Here is a 17,938-nt window from a genome sequence, read left to right as displayed (position 1 = left end):
TATCTTATAGATGCAAGGAAAGGTGAATAGATTAATGGAACAAAAATAAACTCTAGAAAAAAGACTTAAACATGCATTGGAACTTAGTATATAATAAAGGTGCTAGTACAAAACTGCAAAGAAACTGGCTTATTAAGTAAATGTTATATGAAAACCAACTTTCTTGGGAAAACAGATGTATCTATACATTGGTCTTCAAAAAAATAAATCTCAGGTGGATGAAATAAATAAATGTTGAAAAAAGAAAGAAAAAGAGAAGAATCCAAATAATAGATTTTTTAAAAAAAACTATGACTAGTGAGGTCCTTTCTGAGAATGTTGTAAAACCTGGAAACTTAAAGATACTACATTTATCTTCCTACAAATTAAAACCTTCACTAGCAATCCAAAACAATACTTCTTTCCCCCTGCAAAACCCCTACCATAAAAATATTTAGGAGACAACTAAAAAAGCATTTGGATCATATATACCAAAGTAGTAGTGTAACATATTAAAATAGTTCTTATAAATCAATAAGAAATTAACACACACATCGTTTGGAATATAGGCCAAGGTTGACATATTGGAAAGATAAACCAAGGTGTTGGAAACAGTGGAACAAGGCACCCTCATGCCTTGCTAGAGTGTGTATTAGTCACCCAGGGCTGCTGTAACAAAGTACCACAAAAAACTAAGTGACTTAAAACAAAAGAAATTGATTGCCTCAGAATTCTGGTGAGTATAAGTTAGATATCAATATCAAGATATTGCCTAGGCCATGCCCCTCTAAAATCTGCAAGGCAGAGAAGGATCCTGCTTCTTCCAGCTTCTGGTGGTCCAGATATTCCTTCATTTTTAAATCCATTACTCCATTCTCTGCCTCAGTTGTCACATGGGATTGCCTGTGTCTTAGTGTCTTCACATGACCATCTTCATTCTGCATCTGTGTCCAAACTGTCCTCTGCTCATAAGGACTCCAGTCATATGGATTAGGATCCCCCTCTAACCCAGCAGGACCTCATCTTTAATCACTTACATCTGCAAAAACCTTACTTCAAAATAAGGTCACATCCACAGGTCTTGGAAGCTAGAAATTTAGCACATGTTTCTGGGGGACACAGTTCAACTCAGAGTGTAAGTAGGATACAATCTTCCCACAGGACAGTTTGGTAATGTTTCAGAGTTCCACTTTTATAAATTTACCTTAATGAGATCTTTACACAAATGGGAAAAGTTATATAACCACTTTTTGTTTTGTTTTGTTTTGTTTTTGTTAAAGCACCATTTAAAACCACAGGAAAATGTCAATGGTCTTATTGTTGATCAGCTTGGGACTGTTAGTAAATTCAGAATGAAACATGTACACATTTAAGTCCACATTTATCAACATGGAACAGTCTAAATAGCATGCAAAGTGAAAAAAGTAGGTTACAAAACGGTGTGATCCAATTTATATAAAATTGCACATCCTCGCACAAATGTGTAGCCTGAAAAGATGTTCAGCAAATTAGCCAATCAACGGTGGTGGTGACCAGGGAGAGGAGTGAGGCAGAGAGAGGTCAGCTCCACCTGCTGGAACAGAATGGGCTTTCCACAGAAGAGTGTTCCTGTGAGCCAGAGAGGGAAGGAAAGCTGCTGGGACAAAACAAACAAATCCAAGCCACACAGATGCCCACCATGACACACTCTATCTTGATATCAGAGTTCTATACTGGGTGGTATCGCACATGTTATACTTAAAACACGTATTTTATAAAAATTCATGAGAAGTCATGGGTTATGCAGGATTAGTGCAATTCCACAGCCAGAACACTGAACTGGCCCATCACAAAACAGAAATGGTTGATGGGCTGACTATAAAATCTCAGGAGACTCTCGTCCTACCTGGGCTTCTTTCTCCCTGTGTAAATGAGGTTACACAGCGGTTATTACAAGAAAGAAGTAGGTGAAATGTTTGGGAGCAGTTGGCCAACAGGAAGTGCATCATTCACTTATTCACTCTTCACCTGTGCCTGGTGCCATTCTAGGCTGTGGGCACTCATCAGAAAAAGGCAAAATTACATTCACGGAATTCTTACTCTGAAGGAAGAAGATTTATATCAAACTAACAAACAAGTGTGTGATACATTAAATATAGTAGTATTAAAACTTATAATACATATAAATATGTATTTCCTATATGCATAATATGCCAAGTAAATATAATATAATATTGAAGTCAGAAATATGAAGAAAAAGACAGCAGATTAAGGAGATAGTGAAGCCCAAGGGATTATTGTTTTAGACAGGGTGTACAAGAAGGGGTTCTCTGGGAAATGGTTTTGAGTTCCTTCTTGGTGGAAGTGAGGGAGTAGGGAAGAATCTTGTGCCTATCTGGAGAAGAGTCTTTCTGGTACAAGGTTATGCATGTCCTAAGAGAAGGTCCAGTTGTCCCAGAGTGGTGAGGAGAGAATGAAAATAGGTGAGGTCAGACAGGCAGGAGGATAGACCACAGGGTACCTCTGAAGCCATAATAATGTCTTTGATTTTACTTCCAAGGACATAGATGAGAAGCATGGCAGGATTTTGAATATAGGATGGACATTATACAATTTCTATTTTTAAAAGGTTGCCACTTTCTCCATAGACTACCTTGAAGGGAAGCAGAAATCAAAACAGAGGGCTAAATTAGGAAACTATCCCAAAGTCCAGGTGAGAGCCATGGGTTCCTTAGCCCCCAAGGTGTTGGTGGAGAAAGCAAAGAGTGAGAACTTTGGATGAATCTCCTATAAAAGTAAATCCAACAGGACTTGCTGGTGGACTCAATGTGTGTTTGGGAGAGAAAGAAGGGAAGAGGATGATTCCAAAGTTTTGCCTTTGGATGCCAAAGTTTTGCAATTGGAAGAATGGAGTTGCCAAGTCAGATGGGGAAGGCAGGGGAGGAGTGGGACTGAGTGATCAAGGATTCGGTTCTTAGATGGCAAGCAGATGGCACCCAGAAATCAGTTATGGCCATTCCTGATTTTACCCCAACTGGGCAAGATGATGAGGGTGCTTTTCATACCAGTGTTATTTCCTTCTGGCCACTCCCTGGCATTTCCTTCTCTGCTGCCCATTTCACCTGAGCATCAATTACCTTCACTTGTGATGGGATTAACATACCTGGGGAGGAGTGGAGAGAGGAGGAATCTAGCCTGGTACTCCAGTTACAAACCCAGACACAGGCAGTAGCAGGGGAACCAGCGATGTGAGTAGACCTAGTCAGCTGCTCTCTGCAAGAAAACAGAGTGATTTTCTTCACTGAGATCTCTTCAATCCTTGGAAATTGCTCTAAGAGACTGAGAGGATACCATTCTAATTAGTGAAAGAGTCCTTGGGAGGTTTTTCTGTCTGCTACCATGAACTGCAGAGGGAGAAGAGCAAGTTCTGCTTTGGGAAGATTAGAAACATCTCATGTTAACAGGTAAGAAAAAATGATCTTCATTCCTTTTTTTTTTTTTTTCAATGTCACAGAATTTTCTAGAAGTTCCTTAGCTTGGGGTCTAGGCACAGAGTTGTTTGTTGTAAAAATGGGTAGTATGAGGTAACTATTTACATTGTCAAGGAAGTAGGCTTTGCTCTGCAGGAGAAGCTGGAGGGAGGTGTATCCCGTTCATTGTGGAGCCTGACCACTTGCCCCCTGAGGCTGGCATGGACAGAGCGATGCTACCTGCTCCGTGTGTTTAACACTTGTTGCTATGGAATTTTTGTCCCTGTAATCAGAGCCTATGCTTTGATGACTTAATTGCACTTAAAAATATCTTGAATTTAAGTAAATTCTGAAAATATGATGAGGGCTTTTGATTAATGTAAAATTAAAGTTCTTTCAGAAGCATTAATTGAATAAAAAGAACACCATTCAAAGAGCTGTAAGAACATCCTGAACCATTTGAAGACAGACTCTATAGTCATTATCTTAGAATCTGGTTGATTAAGATACTAAATGTCATTTCAAACATTTTGACTTCAGGGTATGTTGTACGTCAGTTTCTAGCCAGTCTTTTGTTCTCTGACCATTAGGTACCTATTTTTTTCTCCTCACATTGCTCTATCATGAGTCTTTACTTTTCCATATCATGAAAATAAATTCCAGAGTATTTCTAACTCCATCTTTCAGTCCATCCTTCTTACTTACCAAGAGTTGATGAAGGAATGGGTCACTGTTAATCATAGCATTTCATCAACACTTGGTAAGTAAGAAGCATGTTCTTAGCTTGGAAGAAGAATTTGGTTTCTGACTGTTGAAAGAAAGAAACTGCAAGCATACTACTAAGTTAGTGTTAACATTTAACAACATACTCAAAGGACGGGGCAATTGTGATTCCCTTAAATAAGGTAAAAGCAACCATCTTGTGGATTAAGCATCACCTACTGGTCTTGTGAGACTACAAGTGCCAGTTAAGTTGCTTTCTCAGGGATGCATGATGCAAAACATTTAGAAAGTTAATTACCTCACAACATCAATTTCATGGTAGAGAATTCTCTGCAGTTGGTTACTTCAGTGTGTAATTCAAGTCAAATATTTTCCTCATTATTAGAGGTGTTGTCCTTATGTTTGTCCCAGTTGCAAGATGGCAGCATTATCTCCACCCAGAGGCCACATCTGAGGCAGAAGAGGAATTCAGTTTTCTTCTTTTTTGTTTTGAGCATAAAAACCTTTCCCAAAAGCCACCCAGCAGGCTTCCACTCACATCTGCTTGGCCAAAGTCATGTCATACATTCACATCTGAACCCAAATCAGTGAGGAGAGTGGGTTACCATGGCTGTCCCTGGTCCCCTGACTCACCTCCTAGGCCTAGGGAGCCCTACCCATCATGAAGGACATGACCCCAACTCCTAAGTGGGGGGAGAGTTCTGCTGGCCTGGGGAAGAGGAGGAGAATGGCTCTAGGTTAGAGAGGCATGGGCAAGTACGGGACCATCCACTACACGTTTCTCGTTTCCTTCCTTTCCAGCTGCTCCTGTGGCATTCCCTTTGCCTACTCCTCCTCTTCTGCCTATCCTCCCCCTGCTGACTCCTCAGACTCAGCCCAAGCCCTCTTCCTCTTTCTCTGTGTATTCTCACATAGGAAATATCTTCCAGTTCTCACATTCTAAATGCCATCTACATGCTGGCAAACCCCCAAATTGGTATCTTCAGTCTGACATCTCCTCTGAGCTCCATATTCGGACATCTAACTGCCCACTCGACATCACTCCTTTCGTGTGCCAGAAACATCTCAAATGTGATGCATTCGAAATCGAAATAGAATTTTGTGTGTTCTCCCCAACCAGCAGTTCCACAGGTGTTTCCATCTTAAAAATAGCACCTCCCTCTGCCTAGTTATTCAGGACAGATGCCCAGGAATCAGCTGTGAGTCTGTTGGTGAACACATTATCTAGTATCTATTCCCAAGGCCCAGCCCACAGTGGGTGCTCCATAAACATTCAATGAAAATTGATTGAACATACTTGTAGTAGCTATACTTTGACTTTGACTGTACTTTGAAGAGTGGAAAGAAGGAGGCTAGAAAGAGCATTGGGGCAATATTTGGTGTCATTCTGACAGAGACGTTCATTCTGGGATGAATGGAAGAGAGGTATGAGCCATTCATTCTCCCCAGCTCAAACACCTTCCCACAAAAGGTATGGTGGGTGGAAACTTGCAATTTACTTGGAGCTTCTCACAGGTGCATTGATCTCCAAATGCTTCTGGTGGCAATGTCACATGTCACGGCGGAGTAAACAGTGATTGCCTATGTTAGTCAACTTTTCTTCTCTGTGACCCAAATAACCAGCAAAAGCAATTTAGAGGAGGAAAGATTTATTCTGGCTCACAGTTTGATAGGCTTCAGTCCATGACCAACAGGCTCCAAGGCAGAAACATCATGGCGGAAGGGCATGGCAGAGGAAAGCTGTTAACTCATGGCAGGAAGGAAGCAAAGAGAAAGGGAGAGAGAGAAAGGATAGGCCCAGGGAAGGCTTTCAGTGACTTACTACCTCCAACCATGCCTCCCCTGCCTAAAGTTTCCACCAATTCCCAGTAACCCATTTAGCTATCTGTAGATTTATCCACTAATGAGATTAGAACCCCTGTGATCCAATCACTTCCCCAAAGCCCCTCTCTATGCTTTGCTGTACTGGGGAGCAAGACTTCAACACATGAGATATTCCAGATACAAACCATAATAGTGCCCAACATGTATGAAATTGCAATATACAAAAAAAGCTTTATTTATCTCACAGATTTGGAGACTAAAAATTCATACAACATAGTACAGACTCAGCAAGGAGCACCTGTTGGCTGTATCACCTCAGAATGTGGAAAGTAGTGGTTGGAGCATGTGTGGGAGCAAACAAGTGATTACACTTCAAATCAGGAGCAAAAAGAGAGCATGGGGCTGACTTCTTTCATAGCAGTCCTTTATAGCAGTTCATATGCAGAACTCAAGGGGTTCTGCATAAATGATTTTATGCTCCCAGTGACCTAAGGACCTGCTACTACACCCCCACCTCCCAAAGCTTCCACATTATTTCCCATTATCACCACTCCTTTGAGGACACAAACCAAAGCACTGAATGCCGTGATGTGGAAAGATGGAAGATTATTTCAGTCAGCTACTGCTGTGTAACAAACACCTATAAAATCCTGGTGGTGTACAATAATGAGCATTTATTTTGCATTCATCTGAAACTTGGCTGGTGTAACTAGTCAGGCTGGGACACTTCTTCAAGTTGTCAGTGTGGCTGGGTGTGTTGGGAATGACTCTGCCCCTGTATGTATTAATAAGTTCCAGCTAGTGAGGCAACAACTACCTGAAACAGGATCTTCTCAAAGAGAAGGAGGGCAACTCTTGGAGTTTTTTAAAGTCCAGCTTCCGAAGTGGCACACTGCCACTTTGTCAAAGTAGTAAGAGCAAGCTGTGAGACCAAGTCTAGAGTCAAGGGCAACGCATGATGCCTTTTGTGGGAGGACCCACAGAGTGACAGGGCAATGAGCATGGATACAGGGAGGATGAGGAGTTGGGGCAATATTTCAATATGTTACACATGGAAGAAAACAGAAGAGAAAGCCCAGGCTTTCTCTCCACATCCAGGGCAGACCTGCATTTTCCTCTCTTGGTGACGGTTCCTCACTGCAATTCAAACTATGCCTTATGGTCCCTTTGGACTAGACTACCTGATCGATGCAGGTTCCATCCCTCCCAAATCCATTTGTTATTTATTCAGTAATGCCGGACTACTTTCCGGGTGGGTGCCCTGGATGTTGATTCCTCTAGTATGGTAGTTATGGGAAACATTTCATTTCACATCTGCTGACACAATTTGCTGTCTCTCTAACATAAAAATAAAAGGAGAACGAGAGGGAGGCTCATACTCTGATGGCTGTAAAGGATAATGAGTAATTTATGCAGAGCTATATACAAATCAGACTATCGTCTTTCAGACGGAATCAATAATACAATTTTAAGCCCACACACATTTACAAATGCTAGCACTCCAGCGCAGCTGGGTTGCCATGGGCAACCAGGGCATGCCAGCTCGTGATCTGAAACAGGCCGCTGTCTCCCAGCCTTGTAAGCACATTCTGCAGACAGAATTCCAGGGAGCCAAGGGCGTTAATAGTGGCTCTGATCTGGCCGCCACACAAATGCACCCCTGTGATGGTTTGGATTAGTGCTTGTCTGAACTGCTTAGCTTTATTTAAACCCCTATTTGTGTAGGACTTCTTCGATGCCCCTTCTGTGTCTGTGTCTCAGTGGGCTGGGGGATGTGTAGGAGCTGCGGAAGGAGAACAGGTGATGAGCTCCACCTATACCTGTGGGGTCACAGCAGCCGAGGGCAGAGTGCCCAGCCAGGCAAGATGGTGGTAACTGGAAAGGTGGACCCAGAGGACCTTCCCAATAAGAGGACCTGATGGGATGCTGATTGCTGACATATGTTGACTGGGAAAACAAGAGGAAGACACGGGAAGACAGGAAGGGAAAGGGGAGGTTGCTCTGAAAACAGGGGCAGGGACAGGTGGGTCCCATTGAGAGGATTGGGGGAGGGGAGGGAGAATGAGCCATGATGGCTCCATTTAGATATGCCAACACCAAACTAAATGCATCGTCAAAGGAGCCTGAATTACATCATTCCTAGTGGGGAAGTCACAGACATCCACGATGACCAAGAAAACAATCAAGAATGAGAGTAGTTTTAAAATGTTAAGTTGCATGATAAATCTCAGGACCTGTCCCACTTACACTGGACCTAGTCTTGGAAAGGCAGAAAGGGAACAGACTGACACAGACATCTGGACTCCACCCCGCATTCCACTGACCCAGGGAAGTCCTGACTTGTAACGGAGGCCTCTGCCTCAGTTTACAACCTGCCCGAGCAGAGAGTGGTCTAGGGAGGGAGACTAGGCTGGAAAGATGGAATTTGTGTGAGCTGGGAACTATGAGGAGAATCTTCAGAGCATAGCAGAGAAATCATAGGAAGCAACTTGGGAGTCATCTGGTCTGCCACCTCATTTTATTGACAAGACAATTGAGTTTGCATGAGTTTACTGATGTGTCCAAGATCAGAAAGCTAGAGAGAGACTGGTATGAGGCAGAGGAAGTCTCTAAGCTTGAGGCAGAGGGTAACATGAGGAATGGAGGCTTCAGGGAGGTATATCTGGACTTCAGAAGACCATGGAGGAGGATGACACAGGTCATAGAGTCCCATAAACCACCAGGTCATGATAAGAGAGAACACAGGAGGAAGAATAAATGATTTGGGGACTGTGGGATAAAGAGGAGGGAAGATGAGAAAGAGTAAATTCATGACCAAACTTATAAGTTTGGGCAGCTGGTCAAATGGTGGTTCCATTCTCAGGAGAGTAGGGAAGGGAAAGAGTGTACAGTGAATGGTCGGAAGTCTGGGCAACTGGGTGGGTAGTGGGGTGATCCTGAGGGACGTGAGGCTGCAATAGCTCTTGGCATGCCTAGTTCAGGAGCCAGCCAGATGGCCAAAGAGGAGAAATCCTGCCACCAGGGAAGCTGGATTCTTAGGAAGAGTGGGACCCTACCCTCAACCCTCATGCCAGAGAGATCCACCATGTCTTTGGTTTCATGGTTTGCCTCTTGCTCTCATCTCAACTGTTCCTTAAATCCTCTGGTTTCATATTTCCCAGTAGCTGTTCCCAAGCTATTACAAACTGTGTGCACAGTCTCCTCCAAAGTACTAACCTTGACCATCACCATCAGATGATCCTTGTACACATGGACTTCAGTCACACCCACATTTCTGAGAACAACACAGCAACACAATCTCCACTCTAACCTAATCCAAGGTTTCTTTTCCCTGGGCAACCTCACCTTGCTGTAACCTCCAGGCAAAGCCTCCCAACTCTCTCATGAGCCTCACACCAATTTTTCCAGTTGCCTGGTGGACCTTTCCATGTGGGTATCTTGAAAAGAGCTTCGATTCAGCATGCCCCAAGGGAATTAATTGTTGTACAATGGATGTCTTCTTTCATTCTCATAGTTTTTCTAAGACCTTTTCCCCATTGATGTCAGTCAGAACCCTAGAGACATCTTCTTTCTCCTCCAGCCTCCCGTCATGGAGGCCTGATATTTCATATACCCTCCTCTCGTCTCCCTATCTACCCTATCTTGGTTCAGACCCTCTGCAATTCTGTCCTGGGCTCCTGCAAATGGCCTATGCCCCTTCCCATCTCTTCTTCATGCTACAGAGAGAATGTTGTTTCTAAGATGTCTTGCTAAGGTGGTTCTCCATTTTCTTAAGAATGAAATTCAACCTCCTTAGTATAACATACATTTTCCTTCAGGATCTGATCCCTAGGAATTTGTTGGCCTCCTTTCTTTTCCCTCCATGGCTTGCACCAGAGTTCCCCCAGGATAACAGTGGGCAGCTCCATGACCCCATCCAGCATGCTGCTGCTTCTTGCCTCTGTAGTATTTTACTTGCTCTGGCTCTGCCTGAAAGGCACAGCCTCTCTTGTCTGTCTAGAAAACTAATAATTATTCTTCCAAAGACTTCTTCAGGGAGCATCTCCCCACCCAGCCTCACCCGAGTTAAGTGCTTCCTTCTTTGTTGTTATAGGGCTGACCTGGCGGTGTTCAAATTATCAACTCACCTTCTATGCTGTTTGTCTCCATTGTCTCAGCATCTAGTGCAATTTCTGGCACAGGCTCTGCAATAGGTAATATCTGGTCAAAGTAAGAGAAGGAGTGAAGAGAGAGTGAGGAACTCCAACACTGCTCTGTCACCAGGCCTGTCCCATTCAGAAAGGTCTTCTTCCAATGTGGAACAGTGTCTCTCTCTGGGGTAAACCACCCTCTGAGCACCAGCGTCAGCTTGGGGGACAGATTCCACTACACAGAATGATAATTAGATGCAGAGTGGAACCTAGAGATTCCTTAGGACACATTCTCATTTTAAGGTCAAGGCCAACACCTCATGATGGATAATGAGAAAGCCCCAGGAACACAGATCTGACCTCAAGGTCCTTGGTCTTTCCCGTGTGACCTTCTGCCAATGGGTGATTATAAAATAGGTATTATAAAACGGGTGGTTTTAAAGTGAGTGGTTATTTTCTAGTCATTAAATAAGTGTTTGGTATAGAAAAGCATAAATTATATAAGGTCACTGTAGAAAATGTGGATTAGAGAGAAAATGAGGAGAAAATAAGAACTACATGTGCAGACTTCACCAGAGAGACTTCAGTTTGGCTTTTTGGATTGCAAAGAAAAGAAACTCCCTTGGGGTGGCTTGAGCCAGGGGCTTTGTGATGGGTTCAGAAGACATCTTGAAAGTAATCTTAGAACAGGAAATGTCTTAGGCTGGCTCCTAAGGAATAGTTTTGGATTCAGAGGATATCTAAGATCTAAGAACTAATAGCTCAAAATATCTTCTCAGGAGCTCCACTGTTCACACAACTCAGCTCATTCCTTGTGTCTGCTTCTTTCTGCTGTGCCACCCTCCCCTGAACACTTTTCCAATGTCATCGTTTAAATACCAAGAGAAAGACTCATGGAACCCAGCTCATTTTTTCAATAATTCTCAGGTTAGTGAACATCCTCTCTACCTGTCTCGTGGGCAAGAGAGTCACAGGCATTTGGTCTGCCTGTTACAGAACAGCCGGAGGCAGTTCTGGCCTAAAAAATGGTAATAATGGTAATGATAGTATGGTGAGGGTGATGATGTTATCTTTCTGTCACCATGACAAAACACCTGAAATAATTAACTTAAAAGGAGGAAAGGTTTATTTCAGCTCACTATTTCAGAGGTTTTGATCTACAGACAGTTGACTATTGTTTGGGGACCCGTAGTGAGGCAGAACATGATAGTGGGGTGCACACAGTAGAGAAAAGCTACTCACCTCATGGCAACCAGCAAAGAGAAAGCGAGAGAGAGAAAAGTTTTCCCATATCCCCTTCAAGGGTGAAAACCCAATAACCTAACTTCCTTCCACTAGGCCCCACCCCTTAAAGGTTCCACCACCTCCAGTAGAACCACAGGCTGGCAACCAAATCTTTCATACATGGGACTTTGGGGGTCGTGGACCTTTGAGGGACATTCCAGATGATGCATGCAGCGTGTACTACGTGCCTCTCACTGCTCTAAATACTGGACACACATAGCATCTGTTTTACTTCTCACTCTATGAAGTAGACACTGTGACAATCACTGGGAATATTAAGTATTGTTACCCATACAGTTTTTTCTCTATACTGACCAAGGCAAAAGGAGACACATTGTAATGCCTGCATTTCTGCTCTTTCTCTCTCCCAGTCAGCCTGCGTCCTGTAGAGGAGCATGGGTCTCATTTTGGTTGCCCACAGTGCTCCATTTAAAGGCTTCATGCTCCAAAAGCATCCTCTTCTCCTTCCTCTCACCCACTCATTCAAATCCTATTCTACTCAGTGCATCTCTGGTGTTCTTTCCTCCCCTTCACCTGACTCCAGAAAAGCCTGTCTTGGCTTGTTGGTTTGTAGAGTCTGCTATTAGTGGTGGGGTCTTTCCTCCAGGCAGACTGTGTTCTTATGCCCCAATTGAAATAAAATTTCAGGGCATTAATAAGAAAGACTTCAAAGAGTTTCAAAGGCTCTGTATTATCTATTCCTATCTGCAGCATCCAAGAAACATCTGAGTTTTAAGAAGACCTTCAAGCATTCTCCCTAAGCAGGCATTCTTAATCACCTAATAATCCTGGCCCCTAAAGTTGGTGGTCCTCCTTGTGGCAGGGAAGGAAGACCACAGTGATAACTTTGAATCAAGCCCATTGGAGAAATAACTGGTCTACCTTCTGTTCCTTTCCCCAGAGCCAAAATTATGGGCAAGATAAAATGAGATTGCAAACTTCTTTTGCCTTATTTTTCAACCAGAGAGGAGTGTCTCCAAAATTTCTATATTTCAAAAGGATCCAGCAAGCAATATCTTTAAGTAGATGAAGTTTAAGCAAGGGAAAAGCCGGTGTATAGATACAAAAGAGCTCAGTGCTTAAGAAAGAGGTCTAAAATCTTTTATTGGCTCTGTTTCCTTACAATGGAAATGCTCACATGGAAGAACCAGCAACCACAGGCACCTTTGGGGATTTTCCTCAGCAACCCCCATAATACTGTTATAAAATTAATAGTAATTAGGATTATTGCTTAAACATCCTGTCATTTATATCTAATTACCATGTACTACAATAAAAATTATCATGAAGTACACGTCAGATTCTCTTTGTTGTAGACAATCTTTCATGTCCGGGCATTTTGCCTTAATACTTTTCTGCTTCCTTATTACTCTGTGTGTTCAGAACAGAAAATACTTAGGGGGATGAGCTTTGGGGCCCCTTTCTTTTCTTGTCTTTCTTCTTTCTCTTTTGGGCTGGCACCAGGAATTGAACTCAGAGGCACTTGACCACTGAGCCACATCCCCAGCCCTATTTTGTATTTTATTTAGAGACAGGATCTCACTGACCTGCTTAGCACCTTGCTATTGCTGAGGCTGGCTTTGAACTCACAGTCCTCCTGCCTCAGCCTCCGGAGCCCCTTGGATTACAGGTGTGCACCACCCCACCTTGCCTTTCTTTCTTTTATTAAAGCAGGGGAGAAGGGCTCAGCTTAGTTTCCCAACTTGGCCAACTAAGGGAGAGATTCTGTCCCTACACCTCAAAAAGCCTCTCCTGTCTTTCCGAGTCGCCTCTGGGAAGACGACCTTCTAGGCTATTCAGGAGAATTGCATCAGGGGCAGAGTGGAGCCAGTGCACCCTGATGGAGCCACATCTTCGGGTGGGGTCCACACAGCATCCTGAACCCAGTCGTCATCCTGGGGGAGCCCATCAAGCTTCGTGCTCACACGTGTCCAGCTGCATGTCGGCCTGGGGAGGAGCAGGGGTGGCCAGGAGCCCAGCCCCCCACCTGGCTGCTGCGGGTCTGCCTCACGCAGCAGAGGATGCGCAGCCACTCGATTGGTTTTGGGCAGCTGGCCCAGGGGAAGACACCGCCGCACCACGCGGACCTGGAGCAGAGACTGCGGGCAGAAAAGGTAAGAGGGCAGCGAGCAGGCTAGGGCAGACCCAGGCAGGGCTCTGGGACTGGGCTGGCATCTCGCAGACGCAGCCGGGAGGTCACTGACCGCATGGAGCCAGTGTGGAGCTGGGGTCCATATCAGGTGTGTGGTGATCTCCGCCCAGTCGGGTCCTACCCCCATCTGTTCTGTAACCATCCCCCTCCCCCGGCACACCTCGCAGAGCACCTGTTCCAACACACCTGGTTTCTACATGTTTCTTCTCTCTCCTTCCCAAGCCCATCAACATTTTCAATGTCCGATTCTTTTTCAGTTCCAGATTTTTTCTTTCCAAGGTGGCAATTACCTCTGGGGATGAGAGTCATGATACAGGCAATGGGTATGAATCAATTCCAGTGATCCATTTCATTTGATTTCAATTGGGCAAATATTTATGGAGCAATATCATGAACTGAGCCCCCAGAGAAAACCCAAACTTAACAACTTCTACCCCCTTGAGACTTTGCATGACTAGCAGTTTTTTTTTCTCAAAGGAAATGTTTCTAGGTGGTACCATAATGAGATTTTTTAAAAAATAATAGTGTATTTATGTTCATGTGCTCTAGTGATATAACAAGCACATCAAATCCATGATTTCATGTTTACTCTTGTTTAGAATGAAGCTAAAGAATATAGTGTATAAAATAAAGTTATTTAAAGAGAAATATTAAGTAACTAACCCAGAAAGGGTCAAATCTGTGCAGATGATGAGCTCATGGGTAATTTTTCAGAAGCAGGAACTTAGTAGGAGAGGAAGATTCATACCCAAAGACACATGCTTTTAAGGGAGAGACAAAGAGGAAGCTGCTTCTGCCTTTGGGGACAAGGAAGGCTTCATGGACAAGGTGACATTCCATGTGGGCCTTGAGGGATGGTGTGTTAGTCAGCTTTTCATAGCTGTGACTCAAATACCAGACAAGAGTAACTTGGAGGTGGAAGAGTTTATTTGGACTCACAGTTCAGAGGTTCAGTCCATGGTGGGCTGACTCCTTTGCTCCCAGCCTGAGGTGAGGCAGAACATCATGGCGGAAGACCTGGCTGAGGAGGGCTACTTTGCTCATGGTGGCCAAGAAGAAGAGAAAGAGAGAGGTATCAAGGCACCAGGAATAAAATATAAGACCAAAGGCATGTCCCCAGGGACCTGTTTCCTCTGGTCACGCCCAACTTGCTTATATTTACTACCCAGTAGAGTAGTTCTTTCAAATTATTAATCTACCAAATGGACTAATCTACCAATTAGGTTACAGCTCTCATAATCTAATCATTCCACCTCCAACCATTCCTGCATTTTCTCACACATGAACTTTCAGGAGACACCTTATATCCAAACTATAACAGAAGGCTAGGGGATTATCCAGCTGTAAGAAGTACCTGGGGCTTGAGGAGCAGAAACAAGGTTTATGCTGAACAGTGAGATTGGAGATGGGCGTAGGAGGTAAGAATTGGGTTTTGTTCTTCTTGCTTTAGTGACCTGTGTGGATAATATATCAACAGGGCCTCTCCCCAGGGCGGGGGAGGTCATAGGTGGGATCGTGGGTGAGATCAGTGGGTCAGTAAATTGATTTGCTGGGATATGACTGGCATGTATAATAATCTCAGACAACGGTTAATGTTAGGGTGCGTCTCCCAGCACAGGTGTAAGCAGCATCTTATGAAACTTTATTTTCTAAGTGAGTGTTAAGTCATGATGTGAAATGGGTATGTAGTTAAAAAAAAAAAAATGTCAGAAGTCTGTTGCTTCCACGTGATGAGAGTTCCAACCACAATGGAACCTCATGGGAATCTATTTCTGGTCACCTCTTGAGTTAGCACAGACAGCAGATACCCACATAGGTTTTCTTCCATTCTTCCCTTTGGCCATGAAAACTTCTGTAGTCTGGGACTAAGTAAGAAAATTTTGGTAGCTGTCAGAGGATGGTAAAACTCTGTAGGGCATTTTGTAGTTCAGGATGCAATTTTTTGTAGCCATCCTGGTGTTTCTTTAAAAAAACTTTATTGAGGTATAATTGATGTACAGTAAACTGCACCTGCTCAAAATATACAATTTGATGAATTTGGACTTATGCTTACACCTGTGAACCCAACACCACCATCAAGGTATTAGGGGTGTCCACTTCCTCTGAAAGCTTTCTCATGTCCCTTTTATGTGCATGGTGAGAACACTTAGCATGAGATTCACCCTGTGATAAATTTTTAGTGCACAATGCAGTATTGTTGACTCTAGACACTATACTGTATTATAGGCAGATCTTTGTGCAGTGCATCTTGTACAACTGACACTTTATAAAGGTTCCTAAAAAATTAAAAATAGAGCTACCATATGATCCAACCATTCTACCCCAGGGTATGCACCCAAGAGAATCGAAGTCAGGATCTCAAAGAGATACCTGCAGGACCATGTTTGTGGTACCATTATTCACCATAACCAAAATGTGGAAGTAACCCAGTTCGGTTCTCCAAGCTCTACTGCTTGTTGACTGGACTGGGTTTGTCAGGGTGCCTCTAAGGCCTGAGGCTCTTCTTTGTCCTCTCAGAATGGTGACAGGATCAGAAGCTCCTGGTGTGAGGTGTGTGTGGGCTGGTGCAGAGTCCACATCATGTGTAAGAGGCTGTGTGAGAGGATGTGGGGTGACTCCACTTCACAGTAAGAGGATGGCCTGAAAATGGCATGTTAAAATCAACTGCAGGAAAATAGGCACCCTGCAGCTATTTTTAATTTGCGTTAGAACATACAAGAGCCAGTGTTGCTCATAGAGCAGAATATTGGCTTTGAATATAGGAGACCAAGATATCCTCAGCTTTCTCTCTCATTTATTTGCTGACAGACAGTGGGAAAGAGCCCTGGGAAGGGACCAGGCAGTAGGACGGGCCAACGTGTGAGCCACATGTTCATTACCAGCATCTTCAGGCTCCTTTCAACTCTGAGGACCCCAAACTTGTTTCTCTGTCATCTTGGATCAGTTCCTTCAAATATTACTCCTCCCATCCTCAAGGCCTGCTCCCTGGAAAAGTTCTAGGAGTTTCTTTCTCAGTCTGGGAATAACTTACATTTAGTTTTGCGGACACTTTTGTATTTCAGCAAGGCTGAGTACCTACAAGGCCAGGAGTGCAGGTGCAGTTGGAACATCTGGAACAGCCAGTGGAAGATCATCTACCTGATGATCATCTACCTGACCATTCTTGACACAGTTAAGCAGAATAGGTAGTAACTGGTAATTCTACCTTCTTTGTCTTGTGTTGCTATAACAAAATACCTGATACTGGGTAATACAGAAAGAAAAGAGGTTTATTTGGTTCATGATTCTAGTGGCTGGAAAACCCAAATGCCATAGCCCCAGTATCTAGTGAGGGCTCATTTTAGCTGCATTGTGGCATGGTGGAGAAGGAGAAAGGGAACCAGGTGTGAACAGAAGAGGCAGCGCAACATGGGGTGGTTTTGCTTTATAACAATCCATTCTCTCTCTGAAACCAATCCAATCACAGAAGACCCAACCCACCCCTGAAAAGACGCACTAGTCCATTGAGTGTGGAGCCCCTGTGACCTCATTACCTTCTACTGGACCCACCTCTTAAAGATTTCACCTCACTAAAGTTTTGTCACCCATCATTGCCATATTGGGGACCAGGCTTCCAGCACAAGAACCTTTGGGGGATAGATCACATCCCAACCATAGCACCCACCTATATAGGAAGGCAGGTTTGATTGATGATGCTTAGAATTAGATTTTTAAAGCTGGAAAGATTCAGGTGTCATTTCCTTCTCTTAGAGATGAACTAAAACCTGGAAGCATAAAGTCACTTTTGTCCAGTTCAGCAGGTGTGTTTTTGAGCCCCTACCACACACCAGATCCCACGCCTGACCCAAGAGAGACAGGGAGGAGTTTGATACAGCAGTGGCCCGGCTTCTTCCCTCAGATGGTCAGCCTGGGCAGACTCTCACTTCAGAGGGCACATCTGTTGCTGAGGCTGGGCAGATGACCACCAGTGTGGGCAGATCACAAGATTCTTCAGCTGGTTATAACTGTGAAGAGTGGCTCTTAAAGCTCTCCCTGAGGGATCCAGTCATTGTCCTGCCTCTGAATCTTGGGAGATAAGGTCAGACCCAGGAGACAAGGATTAGGGAAGCAAGCCTAGACAGTGGCTAAATTTCTCTCAATTCACTTGAACTCAACCAACATTTGTTGTGTGCCTGTCGGTGCCTGTTACTGAGAAGGTCACCAAAGCTTGAAGATCAATGAGACTCAACTGCTAACAAAACAAAGTCTTCTGACAGCCTGTTGTGGTTTTTAAACTGCGGGCCCTGGCTCACGAGTGAATCACAAAACCTGTTCAGTTGATAACAAGCCTGGTTCAGGAAATAATACAGTGGAATCATGTTTTAGTCAGCTTTTTCACTGCTGTGACTAAGAGATCC

This window comes from Sciurus vulgaris, assembly GCF_902686455.1.
Source record: "Sciurus vulgaris genome assembly, chromosome: 4".
In the NCBI taxonomy this organism is placed as follows: Eukaryota; Metazoa; Chordata; class Mammalia; order Rodentia; family Sciuridae; genus Sciurus; species Sciurus vulgaris.
Note: the sequence above shows the minus strand (reverse complement) of the source record.